A 24,656-nucleotide genomic window follows, 5' to 3' on the forward strand; every position below is an offset into this window, starting at 1 on the left:
AAAATGGCGACCTTACCGAATGGGAAGACTCTTCAAGGATGAGGCTGTGGAAAAATTGTTTTGTGCTATTTCTATTATCCAACCAGATTGGATAAATGAGCAAGGGATGAATGGAAGAAGGACGAAGAAGTGTGGCCACTTATTCAAAAGTTGCAAAAGATCCCAATTCAAACCATATTGCCAGGAATTGAAGAGGAAGGAAAAATCATATTGGAACTTGAAGCAGTCATAGAAACAAGAACTCGACAGCTATGAAATCGATCAATTTCAGAGTATCTCATCAAGTGGAAGAACTTACCTGCTGAAGATTCCACATGGGAGGACAATAATTTTATATAGAAGCATCAAGAACTAATCAAGCCGGTTGAGGACAACACTTTTTGAAGGAGAGGGGCATGTTAGGCCCCTATATTACTAGTGTAACCCCTTATTGTTATTAGTACAACCCACTTATTATATTGATGTACCCATGTAGTGCCCATATTGTTGTTATTGTGCCACATAGAAGCCCACTATTGTTATTATTGTGCCCTTACATTATTATTGTTATGTCGGCTCTGATTATGTTATGACCCCTTAGACACCTATATATAGAAAGGAGGTCTTTTCATTTGTATCATCGAATAATTGTTCATTTATGTAATGTAAAGGAGGTTGCCCCCTCGAAGAGGCTGAATTCTAAGGCGTTGATCTATCTTTTCTATCTTTTCTTGAGTTTCTTTCATAACACTAACACTGCACAAAAAGGCAAAGCCTCATGCACCCACTGTAAAAAGGAGGGGCATGATGATGAGCACTGTTGGATTTTGCATCTAGAGCTGAGACCTAAGAAGTCCAAGGGCAAGAAGAAGAAGATTGCTGCAGCTATTCAGAAGGATTTGGGGTCAGACTCGGGAGATGAGACAATCATTGCAGCCATAGGTATAAAAGGTAAGAATTCTGAAGCATCTACTAGTGATTCTATTGAATCTGTTATTGATGAAGAACATGAGAGAAAAGGGCATGAGCTTTTCCATATTTGAGTTGTTTTCAAATATCAAAAGTTTGATACCTTGTTTGATAGTGGCTCACAAGTAAATATGATTTCTGGAGAAATTGCAAAGAAATTGGGATTAGCAACTACACCTCATAAGAAACCATACCCATTAGGATGGTTGAATGATAAAGCACAACTACAAGTGACTAGATAGTGCAAACTCAAGTTTTCTTTTGGGTCAGCATTTGTAGATGAGGTTGAGTTAGATATAATTCCTCTCGATATATGCGGAATTGTTTTAGGAAGCCCTTACTTGTATGATAGAAATGCTATTTTCTATAGAGCCGAGAACAAGTATCTACTTGTCAAAGATGGAATCGAATATTTTGTAAGAGCTCATAAGCTCAAGGATAATTATACTCTCATAAACTCAGGACATATGAAAAGAATGATAAATTCATGCAAACAGTTCTTATTAATAGTTGTAAAGGAAAAGAAAACTGATAGAACCAATGTATTTGAAGGCTGTAATTCTGATTAGCAAGCTGATATAGAAAAGATTGTTTCAGAGTATGATGTCTTGTTTCAAGAACCTCAAGGTCTGCCACCCAAAAAGGGAATAGTACATGATATTATTTTGCAGCAAGATCTTCCTTTGCCTAACATTGACATGTACAGGTTATCTGCTTTAGAGAATGCTGAAATCAAGAAGCAGGTGCATGAGTTGCTTGAAAAATGGTTCATTAGGCCTAGTACATCACCATGTGGGTCACCAATCGTTTTGGTGAGAAAGAAAGATGGCTCGTGGAGAATGTGCATTGATTACTGAGCACTGAATAAGATAACAATAAAAAATCGTTATCCCCTTCCTCGCATAGATGATCTTTTAGATCAATTGAAGGAAGCTGTTTATTTTTGCATAGTGGATACCATCAGGTCAGAGTTGCAGAGCAAGATGCATGGAAGACATCTTTCAAAACAAAACAGGGATTGTATGAATGGCTGGTTATGCCTTCTGGCTTGACCAATGCCCTTGCTGCTTTCATGAGATTAATGAATGATGTACTCAGACCTTTTCTTGATGATTTTGTTATTGCGTATCTGGATGACATTCAGATTTTTAGTAAAACATGGGAAGAACATTTAAATCATGTTAAGCAGATATTAGATGTTTTGAAAAGATAAAAACTTTATGTTAAACTCTACAAATGTGAATTTGGCAAAACCTCTCTAAATTATTTGGGTCACATAGTAGGGGGAGGTGAATTGAAAATAGATCCCTCTAAAGTGGAAGTCATTGTAAACTAGCCTAAACCCAAGTCTGCTATAGAAGTGAGAAGCTTCTTAGGAGCAGCACGATATTGGAGGAAGTTCATTTCAAATTTTTCCTCAATTGCAGCTCCCTTACATGCTTTGATAGGATTGAACAAGGTGTTTCAGTGGGGAGGCAAACACCAGAAAGCGTTTGACACCTTGAAAGAAAAAAATAGTACAACAATTGTACTAGCACTGCCAGATCTACAAAGACCATTTGAGATCCAAAGTAATGCCAGTCACTATGCCATGGGAGCAGTGTTCACACAACACGGTAAACCCATATGTTATCATTTTGAGACTTTTAATCCTGCAATAGTTAACTATCCTACATATGATAAGGAATTCTATATATTAGTTCAGAGTGTGAAAAAGTGGAAACATTACTTAATGGGCAAAGAAACAGTAATACATACTGATCATCAGCCACTTCAATATCTACACTCCCAAACTAAGTTGCAACAATCAATACATTACAGATGGATGGGTTTTCTACAACACTTTCATTTAGTCATCAGATATTAAAAGGGCATGCATAACAAGGTTGTAGACATGTTATCTAGACCCATTATAAATGCATCTACCATACTTAAGCATAATTCTGTGCTACATGAAAGCTACATAGAACAGTATACTCAAGATATGGGCTTTAAAGATGTATATGCAACTTTGAGTCAAGGCAAAAGAGTAGAAGAATTGGACTATCAGGTGAAGGACCGACTCTTATATCGTTGTGGCAAACTCTGCATTCCAAAAACTGTGAGAGCAAAGATAATTAGGGAAGAAAACACTTCTCTGATATCAGGTCACTTTGGGGTAAGTAAAATAGTTACACAGCTGTAAAGGTTCTGCTACTAGCCAAGAATGAGTGAGACAGTTTCTAGAATGTAAAGGGGTGTGCTATGTGTGCTAAAAGCAAGCCTAGCAACAGAAAACTAGGCTTATACACTCCATTGCCAGTTCCTTCTCACCCTTGGGAAAGCATTTCCATGGATTTTGTTGGAGGACTACCTAAATCTAGGAAAGGTCATGATTATCTATATGTTGTTGTGGATAGGTTAAGAAAATTGTGTATTTTGATACCCTGTAGTAAACAGATTACAGCTGAACAAACTGCAAAATTATTCTTTGAACATCTATGGGTTCATTTTGGATTACCCACTTCTATTATATCTGATCGAGACACCCAATTTGTGGGGAAGTTTTGGTCCAGTCTGTGGGAACTAGTGGACACCAAATTAAAGAAAAGCACAACTTTTCATCCACAAACAAATGGCCAGACAGAAGTAGTTAACAGGATAGTGATCCAGTTACTGAGAGAATATTGCAGCAAACACCCTAAGCTTTGGGATGAACACTTGTGTTATGTGCAGCATGCTTACAATAGAGACAAACACTCTTCTACCCAGAGATATCCTTTTGAGACCTGCTTTGGTTTCATACCAAGGTCTCCCTTGGATTTTTTCTTTGGTAAAGATACCATGGTTGATGGACATAGTGATGTGGACAAAGCAACTAGGTTCATTGAACGGATCCAGGATATCCACCAGATAGTATAGGAACAACTGGAAAAGAGACAGGCAAAGTACAAGGCTAGGCATGATAAGCATCAGATGGAGCATAGTTTTCAAGTTGGAGACCAAGTCTAGTTGTATATCAGCAAGGACAGGATGCAAGGTGAAGGTAAGAAGCTAAAACCTATCAGGTATGGACCCTTTAGGATACTTCATAAGATTGGTGAAAATGCTTTTCGCCTTGATCTGTCAGCTTACATGCACATCTACTTAGTCGTGAACGCAAATTACTTGAGGTTATTTAAACCTTCAATGATTGAGGACCCTCAAGAGCATAGTCAATTACCTTCTGTTGATGACCTACTACCTGAATATCTTAATGAGTTGCAGGAAGATACAGTGCTGGACAGGAAGGTAAGGACGACACGTAGTGGACAGGTGGAATACCTCAGAATTTGGCTTAAAGGTTCGAAGCCGAGCAATGCGAAGTGGATTGAGATTGGACAAGTGAGACAACAGTTTCCTCACTTAGTTGATTCTTGAAGAAAACCAACTTTTGGTGGTCCAAAAGCTTTTCAGTTGGGAGGTTGTGATCCAAATCGGATACACAAACAACTATCATATAACCATGACTATATCGGGATGAAACAAGTCCTTGAAGAATCCAAAAAAGCAATTGAAAACGCACTAAACCAGTGGCCATGGTAGCTGACGCAGAATGTCAAGGACCTCGGTCAAAGCACGCTGACCGAGGCCCATGGAGACTGTACAAGAGGTCAAAATAGCCCCTGGGAGCCCCGGATCGGGAAAAGGCGTTGATTTTCGATAACGCGCATCGCTGGGCAAACAGGGCCAAAAAGGAGGAGCCTTAAGCACTTGGTCGTGTGGGGGAACCAGAGGACTGTGGGTAGAAAAAGGTAAAGGTGCTAAAGTACAAAGGCGGGACCCGCGCCCTGGAAATCGGCAGTATTGATCGGGGTGCCCTTGAATGGTAAGCAGTTTTGGAGAAAGTAGAGCGATCACACTCAACGATCGACGTGTGGCAGTGGAGGTGAGAGAAAAACTACCGTGATTGCACGTTATTGGTCGAGCAAGTCAACCGCGCTCGACATGTGAATGACGTTTGATCTGGAGGAGCCCAGATTGGACGACTGAGATTGTGTCTGATAGACAGATTAGAATTGACAAGGAATTAAGCCATGATTTAAGGGGATTTTGAATTCATTGACCGCCATGATGGAGAAAGAAACGAATCGATGAACAGGCTGGCGCCGTTCCAGTGCGGACACGTGGCTACTTCTCGAGCATTCATGCTAACATTGAACAGGGAACTCCAAGCACATAGGCGACAGGTGAATCGACGCAGGTGAGAGAGGAACCAAATAGGCATGGAGGTCGAATGGCTAAAGCCATGAACAGAGACAGTGAACAGGGATTAGAAGAGAGATTGAGATTGAAGAGTCGAAGTGACCAAGAGAAACAGTGAATGGGGATCGGAAGAGAGATTGAGATTGAAGAGTTGAAGCGACCAAGAGATACAGTGAACAGTGAACCCTGAGAGGAGGATTGAGCACAAAGAGTAGTAAAGCCAAGCAGAGGAGACGGAGGGCCGAGCTGACCACATGAAGCATTGAGCACCAGAGAGCTTTAAGAATCAAGCCTTCCAATAGAGGAATCTATCCAGATTGAGCATCACAGTTGGCTCTTTCCACTGTAGACTGAAAGTCACAGAGCTGGTGGGAAGAACAAGAGTTTGTGTACTCCAAGTGGCTTGGGGAATCCAAGGACCACCCTGCCAAGCAAACTTTGCTTCAGGAGAACTCATAGTGAGTCCCTGCATTGTAATTTCTCTGCTCAAAGACACAATAAAATAATGCCACCACTGAAGCTGGACCCGAGACGTAGCCCTGGAGAATAGGGTGAAATCCTTATTAAAAACTGTTTGTGTCTTTGTATTTCTTACTGTATTTCTCTGTTGTCTTTCCATTTATTTTCTGTGTATTGGAAAACTGATCGATCTGTTGTTTCAATAGCACACAACACACACACACACCAGCACATGGGTCTGTAATACCTTTTGTTTAATAAATCTTCACTGAGGTCACTCATAGGGTGATTATCAGATCATCTATCAACCTCAATATTTCTCAAGAAATTTGTTAGATTGAATGCAGAAGGTTGTAGAACGACAAAGACACTAGGTGCTAGGTTTGTATGGGTATGGCAACCGGTGGGGAGAGCTAAGTGTTTTGTATACAGGTGGAGCAGCGACAGGAGCAGCTTAGCAGAAGGAATAGGTCAGTGGAATAATAGTGAGTTGTAGGGAATAATGATGCATTCAGGCTAGTGGAAGCGTTAGAGCTGCCAGGGTTTTCTATTTCGGTTAGTGTGCACAAATAATGCAGCTAAAATATGGTTGATATGATTTCAAAATAGAGAATTTAAGTCACAGAGGGCATGGACTGCTCACAACAGAGGAATGGTAGCATTAATAGAGTTAACAATCTCTATTCTAAGAAATGTTGAGAAAAGTATAATCAGGAGGAGAGCATTGGTTTACAAATGCCACAAAAATAGGTGGCTCACAGTTGAGCAGGGAAGGAGATCGCCCGCTCTGATGCCATGTCAAATACACACATGGGCAACAACATAATATGAAAGATAAGCATGAGAGTTTATTTTTTATTAACAAATGATATACATTTATAGTACATGGTTTGATCATTGGGTTCCACATCCCAAGGTCTCTTGGACTTCCTTAGTCTATTCCAATTCCACACTAACCCATAGAGGATTAGGTGTCCAACACATGTGATTCAAACACATTATGAGCTCTCATTGGTCAATATCACCTATAGACAAGGCGCAACATGTCAGTGCCAATATATGACTATTCACCCTCACACGTGTCATTGTATGTTTCCAACCTGTTGATGCCTTGAAATTCGTTGCACCAACATGGGGGATAACCACCCAGTCCAGACCTTAAAGCAACTCCTTTTCCAGTTGGGGTAGTGGCTCTAAATGGTTAAATTAGGTGCGGTTACCTTTTCCCAATCACTATTGGCTTCAAGTATGTCTTTAATTACCAATAGCTAGGGACATCAGATCAATTCTTCTGGTTGATTAGGCAAGAAGAATGACTCTTAAGTTGCTTTTGTGGAACAACCAAACGAATCTCAAATTTTTCCTCTTTTAAAACAGGGCTTCTAAAATGTAAGATATATGATAACACATGCAAGACTAAGTCTACGATGCAAATAATCTAACCTATGTCGATTGAAGGAAAGGGTAACCCTTCTCTCAATCGAGAGCCAACTTAACTTAATGGGAAAAGAAGCTTTAAATAATTGGAATTAAGATGGAGGAATTAGATCAAGGAGATAGCTCACAAGATTTTATTCCTCATTAACATAAATACTAACAATTAAACACATAGTAAATAGTTACATAAGTGCCTATTGAAAATATATCTAATTCCTTATTTATCATATGCTTAGGAACTACAAATATTCATGATGAATTACTGAATTAGTTCAAATAAGACATCATGTATGCAAGCAAACAATTATTATCTTAAATCGAAAGATAACTTATTGATCTAAGATTATAACTATCTATTCCTATGCAAACTTCAACTCTCATATTATATCTAAAATTAAGCTTGTATAATAGTCTAAGCAGACTTTTAAATGAATTAACACTCAAGATTCAACAATAGTGCATGAATCTAATCATTAACTCATACATTCAAAATATAAATTGAAAGATTGAAATAAGAATTTATTTCAGTTAAATCCTGTAAACAATTGTGTTAAACATCATTAACTGAAATGATCATTTATTAATAAATGAAATCAAATTACAAATCCTCACAGAATGACAATAGTGAAAAATCCTTTGGAATCTGTAATTGATCTCTACTTGCAGAAAATGTCTCCTCCTTTCAGTAGTAGTTCACGATAAACAATAGATTCTCCACCAACAGATATAATCCACAGTTACATTATTACAATCATCTCTCCCAAGATTTGGGACCTATCATTCTATTGAAAAGAAAGAAAGTAAGAGGTCTAATAGTGTAAATATCCAAGGCTTTCCTTTCCTATTCTCTTGTTCAATGCCAAAAACTTGTTTGAATATCTCCTACTGAAAACCACTTCTTTTGCTTCAAACGTTAAGGCAGTTGAAAAATACCTTTCAATCAAGTATCTGAAACACAATTTTCATCATAATATCTTGATCTTGTTGTTCTGTCAAATCAACATTGTTTTTCTAAAATGAACAACCACTTATCTGTAACGATGTCCTCTTTTGTTATGTTCCCTCTAAACCAAAAAACTGAAACTGATAAGCTAAAAATAAATGAGACTAAAAAGCGAGTTTCATTTGAAAAAAATTACATTTGTAGAAAATCAGGCTTAAAAATTGGAACATAATAACTACAATCGTAAACACCATGGACAAGAAATAGGAGTAAGACTTTAATTTTATTTGAAATCTCGCAATTACGGGAGAGCATATGGAACACGGATATGGTGGAGTTATATCGCAATCAACTATCAGAGCAGAGACAAAGGAATGGGTGTGAAGTGGAAAACTACGTAAGGCCTATGGCTGTTTAATTAAATTGAAATCGCAACAACATATAGAAGTGTAATAATCACAATCGCAAATCCTCAGTGGTGATGTGATGATGACATGATGCAAGAAATCGTAGTCGCAAATTACAATTTTCTATGTAGCGCTATGAAACGTACCTTTTTATTTTTTACGATTGCGATATACGGGGTGACGTCATGATGATGCCATGAGGGTAATCATAAATCAAAAATCGGTTGGGGTGAAGCATTTGTTATAAGCCGTGTCCCTTTGAAAATTACAATTGCGAAGTCCTGAGGTAACATGGCAGTGACGTCACATCATGATTTCATGATGTGATGTGGTGATTATGTGGCCGATGAAACAGAGTATGACGTCAAAGATGACATGGTAGAGGTGGCTCTTAATCGCAATCACAAATTGCTTTCGAAAAAGGTTATGGTATGACGTAGAACTTATTGAACTTGTGATTGTGATGGATGTGGGGAGGATTATGGAATGGAATTAAATATGTTATCAAGTCTGGGTTACATCGCAATGAGCAATTCAGCGAAGGAAAAAGAATGGCCATAGGTGGAAGTACAATTGCCATGGACAGGAAATTTTATTCATATGCATTTAAATGTCACGTCGGGTCTGGAACTTTTTCGGAGATTGCAATCAGACAGTGGCGTATGGCACAAAACTTATGGAACTTGAGATGTGTTGGGATGGGGTCCCCTAGGGTCAGTTTTGGGGAAAAATCCCCAGTTCAATTTAAAAGATGTAAAGTCTCCGCAAGTTGTGGTCGCAGAGTGCGTAGCTAGTTAATAGTTAAGAGTCAAAAAGGGTTTTACCCACCTTTATGTAATCTTGAGTCGGATTTTTGAAGATCTACCCATGGTGTGCGGACCATGGGATTGTATAAATAGGTGTATCTTATAGATTCTAATACAAGTAATTTAAGTTTGTATATGGGTACGAGTGAAGGAGTCTAACGCGGAGAAGTAGTCTTAGAGGGGAATAGGCTTTGTAGTTGAGTATGCAGAGGCCTAGAGTAGTCTCCGTAACTGAGTGTGTAGACCCCTACAACTGAGTGCATAGGGAAGTATTGAGTCTATAAACTTATACTGAATATCAATAAAGAAGATTGTTACGAAAATTCTTGTGTTTTATCCCTTTACTTCTGTTATGTATGATTGCAGTATATGCTATGATGAATGATGTTTTTATGAAATAATGATGCATTGATGCGTGTCTTTACTTGATCCATATTACTAATTGAACATAATAAATGTTAAGTGATTATCGAATAGTTAGGAATATCTGAGTAAAAAAATGATCGGAGAGTAATCTATGGTGTGCGTAATTAGCTAACTCGCCTATTCAGGGTTTGAAAAAGCCAATTGTAGAACTTAGTGGAGGTCTAGAGGCTGATTAAAGGAAGTTACAGTGATATGCCATAAGAGCTTAGAGATCTGCGTGAAGGTAGATCTAGGTCATAGAATGACATCACACTGTTCTCTTGGGTGCAGAAACCTGGTTCAAGCACCTCCCCATACTGCTTCAGGTGAAACTTCAGTCCGTGCACTGTCGATTGATTTTGAGAGGGCCACTAGTGTAGGGATTTGTTTGGTGAAACTAACTCTGAACTTGGATCAGGACCCCTAATCCAGGTAGATGTTGGTGGCCACCTACCTATCCCACTTGGACCCCCACAACTATCTTTTTCAGTTTTTCAGTTTCCTTAATTGTAGCACAATTTACTATTTTTAGCAATTTTTCGGGTCTTGAACTTCCGGAGCCATTTTGAGGCCCTAAATGACATTTTTTGGGAAACATGGGAGAAACATGGATCCATGGATCGATGTTTCTCTTCCCAAAGTTTTATTTCTTGGATAGATTTTTCTAACGAGATATTGTGCACGTCAAACAGAGATCGTATGCCAAAGTTACAACCCCGGGAAGTTAATGTACCAATTTACCTAAATGGGGCCCACAATTTGGCATTTCATCTTCTAGGGTTAGGTTTTTGGATGTTTAGAGTTTTCCATTGTTTCTCAACAGTAAATAGGCCTTCGAGCCTCATTGTAACAGAGTTTAGAGGCATGTAGCTACCACATCTCTTCTTAGAGATAAGCTACCATCGCCCTAGGTCCATTTATGTTTGTAAGCATATTTCAGTATTTTAAATTAATGAAATGAAGTATTATTTCCACTGCATCTCTGTATTTATGGTTATCTATGTACTTTATTGTGTTCCTGCTTAAATCTAGATCAGTGGTATTAGAGCGGTCTACTTTTTCTCTATTTTTCTCTGCACGTCCCCAACGAGGTCGGGATATAAGGAGTTATGGCTTGAACTGGTCGAACCTTTTCAAGGCTAGCCTTGAAAATTCTAACGGCCTCCCATGGCAAATGAAAAGAAAGATGAGGGGGTAGGAGATCCTATCAAAATCTTGCTCGAAGAAGCTCTTGAGCAGAAAAGGAATGCAATGATTGAAAACTTTGCCCAGATCCTTTAGCAGCTACCCAGAGGCAATGCATCGGCTTCCAACAACTACTATAGAAATGCCACACCCTTTAAGGTACAAGTTAATTTTGAAATGCCCATATTTGAGGGTTAGATAGATGCAGATGCCGCAGATAAATGGTTAAATCTGCTAGAAGGGTATTTTTCTATCCATGATTTTTCTAGTCAAGAAAAGATTATTTTCTCTCTTCTCAAAGCAGCCCCCCACATCAAGGATTGGTGGGAAACCTACTGCGAGCACAAGGATGAAAATACGGGCTCACTATTTTCAGTTGCACCCACTTGGAATTAATTCTGAGATGTCATCAAGGAGCAGTACTACCTTTTAAAAAGCTACGAGCACAAATCCATAAAGTGGACCACTCTGCGGCAGGGAAGGGACCAAGATGTGTCGGAGTTCAATAAAATTTTTCATACCCTTCATATATAGTTGGGTATCAAGGACTCTGAGCTACATTTGGTACTCAAATATCGTGGTTGCCTACATAGATACATCCAAGATGAGTTGGAGTTCTTGAACATCTCCTTGCTGAGCCCGGTGTACCGATACACTATCAAAATCAAGCAGAGGTTTAAACAAAAGAAGTGAGACTTTGGATCTGAGAGTCCGAAGAAAAAAGGACAAAGCCAAGGCGGGGTGACCCAAGGCAACCCGTCGAAGCCGCAGGAAAAGAACAACACCACGAAGTCAAAGGAGGACAAGGGAAAGTGGTGTGAGTTCCATAAGAGCCCCATTCACAACAAAAGTGAGTGTTGGACCAAGTAGTCGCAAGCGGCTGAGTTGAAGGCTTCAGAATCATATACATGTTCCAACCCTGAGTCAGAACCCAACAAGGGGAATGGAAAAGGGATGTAGATCATTAACGTGGAGCCTAGTGCCACTATTTCCATGACCAAGATCCAGAAGTATGAGTTCGAATATCCAAAGGAGGGGGAGCATCTTTTCCACTCACAAATGTGGGTGAAGGGTTTGCCGCTACAATTCATTGTCGACAGTGGCAGCCAAAAGAACCTCATTTCAATAGAGGTCGTGAAGCAGTTGGGCCTACCGACTACACCACACTTGTAGCCGTACAGTATCGGGTGGCTTCACCAAGGATGAGATGTCCAAGTTTGCAAGCAGTGCCACCTTCCTTATAGCATCAAAACCTTCACAGATGAGGTATTTTGTGATGTTGCACGTTTGGATGTTTGTGATGTATTATTAGGCTAGCCATACTTGTGGGGGAAACATGTTGTGTATGAGTCAAGGCCTCACGATGTTATTATTTCTTTGGGTAATTCATTATATAGGATACTGGAGGTAGACCCACCTACCGCCACCTCTTTGATCACTACTAAGAAATGCAGCAAGCTCATCTACCATACTAGGAAATTCATTTTTTGTCTTGTTCGCTCCCAAAGTAAGGGGAAGATCGTCATGACAACAATGACCTCCGCGAAGGGTTCCTCCACATAGTAGCAGTAGCATATGGATACGGTCATAAAATAACATGAGAACATCTTCTCCTCTACCGTAGGAGTACCATTGCACTGTCAGGTCAAGAATTCATTCGATCTGACTCTCAGAGCACCTCTACCCAATGGGATGATATATCACAGTTCCCTTCAGAAAAATGACAAGTACAAGAAGCAACATGGTCTTTACACCAGTACCAAGGCTATGGGGAGAAATGGTTTGGAGCACAACATTCTCCAATTCCTTCACTTACATTGAGTGTTCAATGTGGACTACCCTCTACCATGCTTCCCACTATTACTGGACACATTAGAGATTGCAGAACAGCTCACCAGGGACCAAGTTCAACAGATGGAGGAACTCAACGAAATGGGGAACATTTCCTCCTAAGGGGGGAGGAATGATCCAGTTGGATGTTGGTAGCCACCCACCTATCCCACTTGGACCCCCAGAACTATCTCTTTCAGTTTTTCAATTTCTTTAATTGTAGAACAATTTACTATTTTTAGCAGTTTTTTGGGTCCTGAACTTCCGTATCTATTTTGAGGCCCTAAACGATGTTTTTTAGGAAATGCAACATATGTCCATGGACCAATTTTTCTCTTCTCAAGTTTTATTTATTGGATAGATCTTTCTAACAAGATATTGTGCATGTAAAATGGAGATCGCATGCCAAAGTTGCGACCCTAGGAAGTTGATGTACTAATTTACCCAAAGTTTGGCATTTCATCTTCTAGCGTTAGGTTTATGGATGTTCAGGGTTTTCCATTGTTTCTCAACAATAAATAGGCCTTCGAGCCTCATTGTAACAGAGTTCAGAGGCATGTAGCTGCCACATCTCTTCTTAGAGATATGCTACCATCGCCTTAGCTGGTTTATTTCCATTTCTATTTGTAAGCATGTTTCAGTATTTTACATTAATGAAATGAAGTATTATTTCCTTTGCATCTCTATATTTATGGTTATCTCTGTACTTTATTGCATTCATGCTTAAATTCAGATCAACCCCCTAAGCCGACAAATGATTCTGTTGTTGGGACCGGTATCTACATGAAGAGATGTGTGATGTCACATCATTGGAATCTGACCAAGAAGGAAATTGAGAAGTGGTTGGATAGAAAAATCCATGAATCCACTGCGCAAAAAAATAGGAATCCACGCCTGATAAAAGAAAAATGTTTTGATAGATATTTGTACATAGAAATGCATGAAATTTTCTTTTGCACCTTCCCGATTGAACTATACGAGTGGATAGCTAAATTGATAGGTGACCAAACGAGGTGGTGGCTTGCCGGTCCAATAGTGTGGACTCCATAATTAGTGTGAAGATTGAAAGCTTCTGAAGATAAGACCATGTGCACTGTCGACTATTGGCTTGATCGGGTTACAGAGTTTGCGGTTGACACCTCAATTAGTTACAGTGAAGCAGAGTGATGCTTCTTCAAAAGATCATGAGTTAAGTATCTAAGATCTTTGAATACTTGGATTAAGATACTATTGTGTGAGAAATGGGTTATGCCACTTCCTTGATGTTTGGAGCTACACGAAGTGGGAAACCCTTCAGAGATAGGGGAAGAACAGGCCCTAAATATAGCTGGTTGATTGAACCTCCTATGAATGGTGACGAGGGAGCAACACAGGCTTCACTACAGAGTGTTATCTAGTTGATAAGGTAATGTTTTTTGTGAATACCTCATCCGTCCAAACCACCTCCACCTTAACCTCCACAACATACACCTTCGCCCACACAGCCACCACCACCGTCACTAGTCAACATGTCGAATACAATGAAGTTTCCAGTTTTCAATGGCTTAGGAAGTGAGGATCTGGATTAGTTTTGGTTTTTTGTGAAGGTCGTGTGGACAACACAAAAAATTACTGATGATAATATAAACAAGGTGTAGTTGATTACTGCTCTACAGGATCGCGTGCTAACATGGTACGTTAAGTTCTACATTGATAATATGTTGGCAAAATTAGCAGATACTCAGACGCTTTGAACAAAGAATTCGGTAAGCCTAAGTTTGCCTCGCAATTGGTAATTGGATTTACGGAAATCATGATGAGGCCTGATGAAATGCCATGGGAGCTAGATCAAAGATTGAAGTGCAGGATCCACGAAGCTAATATGAATGTCACAGATAGTCAGCACTATGACTGGTTTATAGTTGTGCTCCTGCCCCACCTAAGGATTGCTTTATTGTAGCAGAATATAGGAACTTAGGAGGAATCTCTAGAAATCACGATGAGATTGCATGAGGCAACTATTCACGACATGTCTGTGGGAGTCCAACAAATTCACTCACAGTTTCAAAACCTCTATTTATAATTGTAGAGCTTGAAAAAAGAAAAGGTGGCCAGGATAAAGGCGTGCAAAGAAGTCTGGTGCCTCAAGTGTAAGAGCTAGGGGCATGGTAAATATCATTTCCCTATCTTCGCGAACTATATTATAGTGGGAGGGTCGATGCCCCTGAGACAATAAGCTCCAACAGGACCAAGTATGGGGCCCATTCTATGGTGTGTTATTTTTCAAGTGGTCGGAAAACATGTCATAGATAATTTCCATTTGCTGCAAAAGTTTGTATAGACACCCCAACAATTGTTCTGCGATTTCTACAAATCGGTGGGACACGATGAGCGCCACTACCGAAGCTATGAATGAATGATGGAGAGGATGCCTACATATTGAATGCAAGTAGAAACTCAGCCTCCAGGTCAAGGTGCTGGGGGAGCACGCAGAGGATAATAGGGACGTGGATGAGGCTGAGGAGGAGGAGGACCTGGTAGGGGTTGTGGGTAGGTAGTTTGCTACAATTACAGAATGCCATAACACTACGCGCGGGAGTATACAAATCAAACATGCACATCATGTCAATACTGTACTTAGTTTGACCACACAATTGAAGAATGTCCTGTGTTTATGGCTAAGATGTAGGAGAAGAAGGCACAGCCTCAGCATCCTACCCAGAACTTACAGATGATGGGGGCTGAAGCCCATGAAGAGGACCCAAATGTGAATATTGTGTTGTGAAGTGGGATCATGACTGGTGATGATAAGGGAAAACAACTTGAAGAAGGTGGATGGGTCCATAAGGCCTCGAAAAAATAGATTGGTTTCAATCTGGAGTGCGTGAAGGAAACATTCATGGAGGCAAAGAAAAGCTTTGCTGAAGCCTCTACCTCAGGGAGTTAGAACAAACTACCAAATGCTAGCATGCCTACAAAGGTTGACCCCTCTATGCTTACCACCTTCTTTGAGACTTGTATGAAACTATTGCGCAATAGCAAGGGTGTGAAAGGACTACAGGAGTAGATAAAAGAGTGTGTCGGTAAGGATATGAGACTTGTATGAAACTACTGCGCAATAGCAAGGGTGTGAAAGGACTATAGGAGTTGATAAAAGAGTGTGTTGGTAAGGATAATGTTCCTCATGGACCCCATGTAGTCAAAAATATTGGTAAGCATAATGTGAGAACAAGGCGCGAGATGAGGCTTACCGAACAAATAGGAGACTATGAGATGGACCAAGTTATTTTGGATTTGGGGTCTAATGCAAACATATTGTCTAAGTAGGCCTGGGAGAGAATGGGGAGACACGCATTATAGTGGTCCCCAATTTAACTGAGGATGGCAAACTAGTAGAAGATTATCCCCATGGGATGATTGTAGGGAGTTACTGTAGGTATAGAAGGTGCGAGCGCAATGACTGATTTTGAAGTGATAGAATTTGTTGATGACAACAATCCATACCTTGTGCTCCTTGGAATAGATTGGGCTATTGATATCGATGGGGTCATCAACTTGAAGAAGTGGATGATTTCATTTGAAAGAAAATCGCTCCATGTTGTAGTACCATTGGACCCTAAAGAAGGACACACTATACCGAACTGGTTTGCGACTATGAGGAAAGTGACGATAATTTTGATCAAATCTACAAAATCACGGCATGAGAACAAGATTGGTTCGATCCAATGGCTGATGGATGGATTTCATGGGACCTTCAAAGTTCCTGTACCTCAGATTCAGATGAAGAATTCGAACATTAGCAAAATAGGTTGCACGAAGTATCCACACATCGCTAAAACATGATGACCAAATCATTGCGTTGTGTGTCATCGAAGGTTTAATTGACGTAGATACATTTTTGCATGCTTTTGAAAGGGAAGTTTGAGAGGATCACCAATTTCAGGTGCTGGATTTGGCACTATGAGCTACGCCTATTCAGTGGTGGGGTACACACAAAGAAAAAATTGATGAGTGGCGCAATTACAGGAGGATGATGAGGATACAATTTGGTCGTCCTAAAGTATGGTTACCTGAGAAATATGATGGGAGGAATGATTTGCATGGTCATTTTGAAAAATGGACTAAAGTGTATGGAATGGAGCCATAGCTAGAATAGCTGCAAAATTTTGTCGCACTCTAGACATAATCCCTATGAATTGGTATTTGGAAACAAAGCTCCACCATGGCACCGCAGAGTGGGATATCTTAAGAGAAGGATTCTTGCTGATCTTCAGCTTTGAAGATGGGTTTGAAAGAATTGATGACTCACTGCAGGATCCTAAGGCAGTGATCTTCCGGATTCCACAGGATCCTTTGGAATTGGTTCAACCGAATTGGAGCACATAGCTGCGGCATGCATTGGAATGCTATAAAATGACTATTGAAGGGGAGGATAAGGATCCATGCAATATCAATATCCTAGAAATATAATTCTGCTGCAAGATTGAAGGTTCGTAGATAGAGAACCCAGATATTACCATGTCACTTAAGACTAGGCAGATAAACATTGGTATTGAAGCGGAGCCTAAGTTTGCGAAGATCAGAGATTATTGGGATGATGCCACAGTGGATAAAGTTGTTGAATTACTCTGCGAGTACCGAGATATTTTTCCTACAATTTTTTTTTTAGGACTTGAAAGGCATCATAGGCAATTTGGGATTGATGAAAATAACTTTTAAATCAGATGCGAAGCCCGTTAAGTAGAGGCCATATCGCCTTAATCCCAAATACAAGGAAAAGGTCCACTTAGAATTGGACAAGATGCTTGAGGCAGGTATTATTGAGCTAGTGGAGGAATCTAATTGGGTGAGCCCAATGGTAATTCAAGAAAAGAAACAGAAGGGAGAGATAAGGATTTGTGTAGATCTAAGAAAGCTTAACGATGCATGTGTCCATGATCCTTTCCTGACACCGTTTACTGATGAGGTACTGGAAAATGTTGGAGGGTAGGAGGCCTAATCATTCATTGATGCGTTCTCTGGGTACCATCAAATTAAGATCATTCTAAAGACAGGAGTAAGACAACATTCGTTACAGAATGGGGGTGTTTTTAGTCTCCGGTGATGTCCTTTGGACTTAAGAATGCACTGGCGATATTCTCTCTCGTAGTCATCGTGACATTCAAAGAGTTTATTCACAAATTCTTGGAGGTATATTTTGTTGAATAAATAGTGTTTGGGCTAGTAAAGCGCCATGTATCTAGTCTGTGCTTAACGATGGATACGTGCTGAAGGTATTAGATCACGCTGAACCTAAAAAAGTGCTTGTTTTGTGTCCCCTTTTGGATTTTGTTCGGTCATGTGGTATGCAAGAAAGGACTAATGGTGAACCCTGCCAAGATCATGGTAATAATCAATTTGGAAGCCCCAAGCAGTGTTAAACAACTGCGTGCAACCCTGGGCCATATTGGATATTATCGAAAGTTCATCAAAGCTTATGCATAGATTACCACGCCCATGGAGAAGTTGTTGAGGAAGGATGCTACATTTTGTTGGGATGAAGAATGTCAGTGCAGTTTGGATGTATTGAGGGAAAAGATGGTCACCACGCTGATCTTAGTCTTCCCGGATTGGAAGAAGGAATTCCATGTGCACATTGATGCCTCGTGCATTGTGTTGGGAGAAGTGCTGACATAGGCTGAGAAGAACTACTCAATGAAAGAGCGTGAGGGATTGGCTATGGTATATGCACTCCAAAAGTTCAGAAACTATATGTTGGGTTGACATTTCAAGATGTACATAGATCACTTTGCCTTGAAGTACCTAGTCAATAAGGCTGTGTTGGAGGGAAAGATATGCCGACGGATGTTGTTGTTTCAAGAATATGACTTTGAGGTAATTGTCAAGCCAGGAAGGTTGAATGCAGGACCCGACCACTTGTCACGAATTGAAATGGGGGAGGATCCTACTAATTTGGAGGAAGGGTTGCCCAATGCGCAGCTCTTCGCGATGTGTGTAGCAGACAACTACTTTGTAGATATTATCCACTTTTTGACCACAGGGATAGCTCCAGAGGGATACACTAGCTAGTAGAAGGAGTTAGTAGTGTGCGCGACAGACTTCTCAGTAATTGCATGACATTTATATAAGATGGGTTCAGAAAATATTCTCTGATGATATGTGCCTGATTTTGAAAGAAAAAACATTCTTTCAGAGGCCCATGGTAGGGCTATAGGAGGGAATTATTCCAGAAAGGCAATGACGAAGAAGATTCTGCACACCGGTTATGGTGGCCTACATTACACAAGGATACCAAAGCATATTGTAGGGTGTGTGATGCATGTCAAAGAATGGGCACGCCATTGCGAAGGGATGAGCTGCCTCTAAATCCTCAGGTGTCGTAAAAAACATTTGAAAAATGGGCTATTGGCTTTGTAGGACCGATTCAACCCATAAGAAAAAAAACATGTGCGTGTTATATCATCACCGTGACATACTATCTAACCAGATGGGCAGATACACAGCCTATGAAGGAATGTTCAAGGGAAACAATAGCCAAGTTCTTGTTTAAATATGTGTTAACTAGGTTTGGTTGCCTGAAGGTATTGATGAGTAATCACGGTACCCACTTCCTTAATGAAATGATCAACGCGCTGATAGAAGAATTCCAAGTGTATCATCATAAGAGTACACCATATCATCCTCAAGCTAATGGAACAATGGAGGCCTTCAATAAGATATTGGAGAATGTGCTGACGAATATTTGCAATGTATAGTGGGATGAATGGGATGTGAGCGTAGCAGCAGTATTATGGGCGTACAAGACTACTTGTAAAAAGCTAACAGTTCAGACACCTTTCCGATTGGTCTATGGCATAGAATATTTGATGCCTATGGAATATATCATGCCTAGTCTATGCATGGAAACCTTCACAAGGATGGTGGACTAGGGAACCATGGAAGAACGACTCATGCAATTGATGGAGCTCGAAGAGCACAGATTCTTGGCTAGATTTCATCAGAAAGTACAAAAGGAATGTGAAAAGGCATGGCAGAATCGACACATCAAGCTGTGCACATTCATGGTAAATGACTTGGTTTTATTATATGATAGTAAGTTCGCTAAATTTGCAAGAAAGTTTCAGATGCATTGTTTGGGGCTATATGTCATCAAAGACATCACATATGGGGGTGCGGTTCACGTGGTAAAGTTGAATGGAGAACCTTACCTGGGAAAAGTGAATGGCAGCTAATTGAAGCCATATGCAGGAGATCCGGATCGATGGCTACATGACGGTAGCACAATCTTAGTGCTCCAGGAAGTTGCAAGGGACCGCGGGACTATAAAATACATTGCCTAGTTTTGGGACCTACATGACAAAGGAGATGCACAAAAAAGGGTGATGTCACTATATCAGAGACCGCGTGAAGGGAGCTGTGCTATGGGGGGAGGTACGATGCAACATAGCCAGAAAATGACCGTTAGGGTCACTGTTAATGATTTGAAAGCTAGGAGATGGTTAAGAGGAGCCAGGGGGGGCATTTAAGGCTGAAATATTTGGAGATCTGCCGCCAATTCAACATTAACGGATTGATTTTGGGGGGAACAATAAAATTTGAATTCAAAATATCCTATAAATTATGCATGGCCATCCAGCAGAGAACATTTTCCATCTTGATAATTCTTGCATTGTGTTGTCTGTCGCTTATAAATCGCAAGTTTTTCAAGGATTTGGTCGCAAGATTTGTGTTTGATAGTCTACCTGAGGAAAACCAACAATTTGTTCGCAGCACTATGTCAGGACCAGGAGAGACTGCAAGCATTAGAGGAATTGTTGCCTTTGAAGGAGTGCCTCAAGAAGTTGTGAGAATGGATCCTCCGACTCCTGTGCCTACAACGTCGAGGTTTCCTAGGCTGAAGCCTACACTAGTGTATTAGAGCCTAGATTTTCCTCCGGCTGAAAAGACAAGGTTCTAGATCCACATCAAACCACGCTCAACCTCATAGCTAGCCCTACGAGGACAGGAGAGGGCTGTCTCCGGGTTGATCTCGGAAAAGACAAGTGATGGGGCTCGAGATGACTGAAATAAAAGCTAATTTTAGGCTAGGTATGAAGTACAAGGGTTTATTTTGAGTTTTTTGGGGGTTTTGTTTTGGAAACAGGGAAAGGCAAATTGGGCTCAGGGATGAGGCATAGTTTCTGCAGAGTTCTGATTGGAGCAAGGAAGGAAATCATTTTTATTCTTTAAAGTGAGTGAATGGATAGATCAGACTGGTGAGGAGCTAAGGAGAGCAAGAGGGTCTCAAGAATTCTCCTTAAACAGATGAAAACATGGAAATTTAAACAAATTCAAAGGCAGAGCATAACAGTTAATGTATTCCACCTTAATCACTCATTTGTTCAAATTCAGAAGAAAAGACAGGAAAATGATACACATAACACTAATGAACTTACAATTACTTATAGAAGCACACCATAAAAACATAAAGCCACATGGATCCCAAATAGTGCTGCAAAACCCTGGTCTTTCCTTAGCCAAAAATGCAGAGATAGAATGTACAATGATATGCCAAAGCAATCCCTAGTGTCCAACCCTGAAAATGACTTAGAAATTACATGATATAGACTAGCCCAACCCATTCCCTTGCCTCTACGGGTCGAGCTCATCATTCTAGGAGCTGTTTCAACCAATTCTAAACAAAGCACTAAAATCTAGGCAATCAAAACAACTTGCCTCTATAAGGTAGGAAACTGATTCATTCATTAAATTTTCACTTTTTAGTGAATGAATCCTCTAGAGAAAGTAAATAAGTACCAAAATTACATCATTTTTATCCAATTACATCAAATTAGATTAAAAATTACATCACAAAGCAAAACTAGTCAAACTGGCCGAATTTCTGAGCTAGAAGGTGAAAAATTGAGCAAAAATCCTCTGTGCGCCACGCCAATTTCTCTGTGCATTGCACCACTTTGAGGCTGATTTTGAGGCACTTCCTAAAGTCCAAATTGAGCCCAAGTGTGCTTGTTCGAAATCCCTTCCTGTCTACTTTCCAACCCAAGTGGAATTTCTGAATTTGGTGCCCATTTGCCCCACCAAAACTTCAATCTCCCAATACTGCTTCCTGTGTGTCAAAACAGTGGCAGAGAGGTCATTTTTTGAGTTTTTTCGACCTCCTGAGGACTCAAAACTTGCCCAAACTTCTTGGCCATGCACCAACAGTCATGATTTTTCATCAAAAATAAAAAAAAATATAAATTTTTTCCATTTGGAGCTTCCTATCAAAAGCGCGCGCCATGTGGCACGGCGCACAGGGAGAAAAACCTTGTTTTTTGTACAAAAATTTGCCAAAATGCAAAAAAATTCATTAAGTGTTATGCTGGGCTAAAGAGGCTTCGGCCAATATCTGAAGATGATAAAGCTCCCTTTGCCTCTTTTGCTTCCTTATTGCCTTCCTCAATTTTACCTTTAAATTCCTGATCCATGCCTTGCATAACTTGTTCCGTGCCATGTAGTGGAAATCCATGTGCCTCAGCAATGCAAGGTCCTTATCAACCTTGTCCAGTAGTCCCTCCACGTAAATGTTGACTCTCTCGAGCCATGCCTCCCGATCATCATTAATCTCTTGCTCCAATGTTGTGAGCTCAATTCTTCTCCTTTGTGCAGCTTGGCGATGCTCACGAATGTTTTGTAACTCCATGATTGCTTGCTAATCCTAAAGTTGTTTGTTCCTCTGCTCCAAATTTTCATGGTCCACTTAGCTCTCTACAAGTCAAGGGATAAGGATTGGATCTCTATTTTCTGCTCCTGGATGATCTCCCTAAGTTTGGCACTTTGTGGGCCCGTATCTGTATCATCATCATGAATGAGAATGAAGTCGGCCTCTCTTTCACCTGAAGGCTAACCTGAAGGCCCTCATCCTACATTGGCTTCTTGCCTTTGTCCTGTACCTGTGATGCTGATGGAGGAAGCAAGGCACCTTCCACCCCAGGTGGAGATAACACTCGCTTTTCCGCTGCAAAAAAATCTCTGGTGCCTCTCTGATATGTGATGAATACCGACACACTAGTGGTCTCATGGCACTCATACTGATGAGAAGGTTGACCTTCATGCTTAACCTCTAATAATCCCTGTGAAGCTCTGAAGAAGTCACGGGACATGAAATCATCCCAAGTGATGCCCTGTAATACAAGCTGATGAACCACTAAAACCTTAATAAGAGCAAAATGATAAACACTGTTAAGTTGTTGCTGAGGTGTTTTTTGCTGCACAAGGGTGGTGATCCTCTCTATGTTCTGGCAAAAGAAATACGGAATGTTCATCATCCGTACCCTGGTGAAATTCATGAGCAACCTGATGTGATAAGCATAGAGACGAGAGAACCATCCCTCATAGCTAAAATATTTCATGATCAATTTCATTAGTGGAGCATATTCATCTTTCAGATATCAGAATGGGAACACTCTCTTGAGTTGCCTCAAGAAACCGGTTTTAATGTATGGCTCATAATGTTGCCGGTCAATCTTCTGTTTCTTGTGCCATGGTTCTCCAATGTTTGGTATGCCGGTTGCTAATGAGATAGATTCTGGTGTAAGTGTGAAGGTGACACCGGCTAAGATAGCTTGATCTCCATGTAAGTGCAGCACGAATAGATGAGCCAGCTCATGATGAAATTGAACACTAGCCACCTTTTGACAAAACTCATAGCATGATTGATGCTGGAAACAAAACATAGCAAGAGGGTAGGCCTGCAATTCTATAAGGGTGATTAGTTCTTCTCTTACATGTCTGCCACTTTTATGAGGCCTCCGGGGTGCCTTTTCTTCCGAGGGTGAGTCACTTTGGGTTTCCACTTCATAGTCCGATGAATGCTCAGATGCCATGACTGTGGTTTTTCAAACTGCCTTGGAGAAAAAGATACTGTTGTATGAAAACTTTTTAGACTGCTCTTTAGTGTGCAAAGTCTACCAGAAAAGGGGAAGAAACAAATGAAACAGGGACTCTTAGGAAGCGGAAATAATAGTGAGGAATGGGAATTATTGGGAGAGATTTGTTTGGGAAATATGGGAGGGTGTTTAGTAATTTAGGTATGGGAATAGGGTTTAGGGTTTGGAATTGTTGTATAGGGTTTGAGGTGTGAGGTTGGAGAATTTGGGACAGAGCATTTAGGAGAAGGGATTGATGAGCTTAGGGGGGTAGGAAATTATGGAATGATAAATACAAGGGAAGAATAGGAAGAAGAAGTGACAACTTTGGTAGCAAAACACTGATTTTGACACCCACAACAATTTTCCTTTGAGGCACGTTTGAAGTAGGGTTTAGATTTTTGTTTCAATCATTTGCATTCATAAACCACCATCCCTTATCACAAAACTGGACAAAACATTGAGATGTCGACCCTACCTGGTGAATCTATGCAAATAAATGGTAATTTGAAGAAATTTGAAATGTTTTCGGGATTTCAGGTGTGTGCGCCGCGCTGCATACCCAACGCGCCGCGCTCTGCCAGTGCGTCGCGCCCGTTCAGATTTGCACTGGAAATTTTCTCCCAGTGTGCTGCGCCACTTGCTCTATGCGCCACGCGGCCAAATTTCCTCCAACTTCACCCAAATCGCTCACGAACTCAACCAATTTTGTTTTGGGTGGCTTTCTCCTTAATCTTAGCATGCAAATAACATTGATCTTTATGATAATGTCTTTATAAAGGCATGGATTTAATTTTTGACTCTTCAAAACCCAACTTTGTAATGTTTTGGCATTAGCACTTTTTTCATTTTAATACACTCTGTTTTTTAATTTTCCTTTTTATTTTTTGACTGAAACAATGAAATTCTTGGCAAATGTTTGCAGGGATAGCTAACATGGAATTTGGCAAAGGAGAGCAGGGCTGCGCCTGAAGATTCAAAAACTGAAAACTTTTGAAAATTATTACAAAGGGCAAAATGTTGACTTTTCTTCAAAACAGAGTTTTGAAGAACAGTCATAATCCATCCATATGATGATGAAATTCATGAAATAAAAAAGCATGTGTAGAACCTCCCTCTGGCCTAT

The sequence above is a fragment of the Pinus tabuliformis genome, chromosome 6 (assembly GCF_031772625.1).
Source record: "Pinus tabuliformis cultivar Carrire ecotype Pingquan chromosome 6, CPIR1, whole genome shotgun sequence".
In the NCBI taxonomy this organism is placed as follows: domain Eukaryota; kingdom Viridiplantae; phylum Streptophyta; class Pinopsida; order Pinales; family Pinaceae; genus Pinus; species Pinus tabuliformis.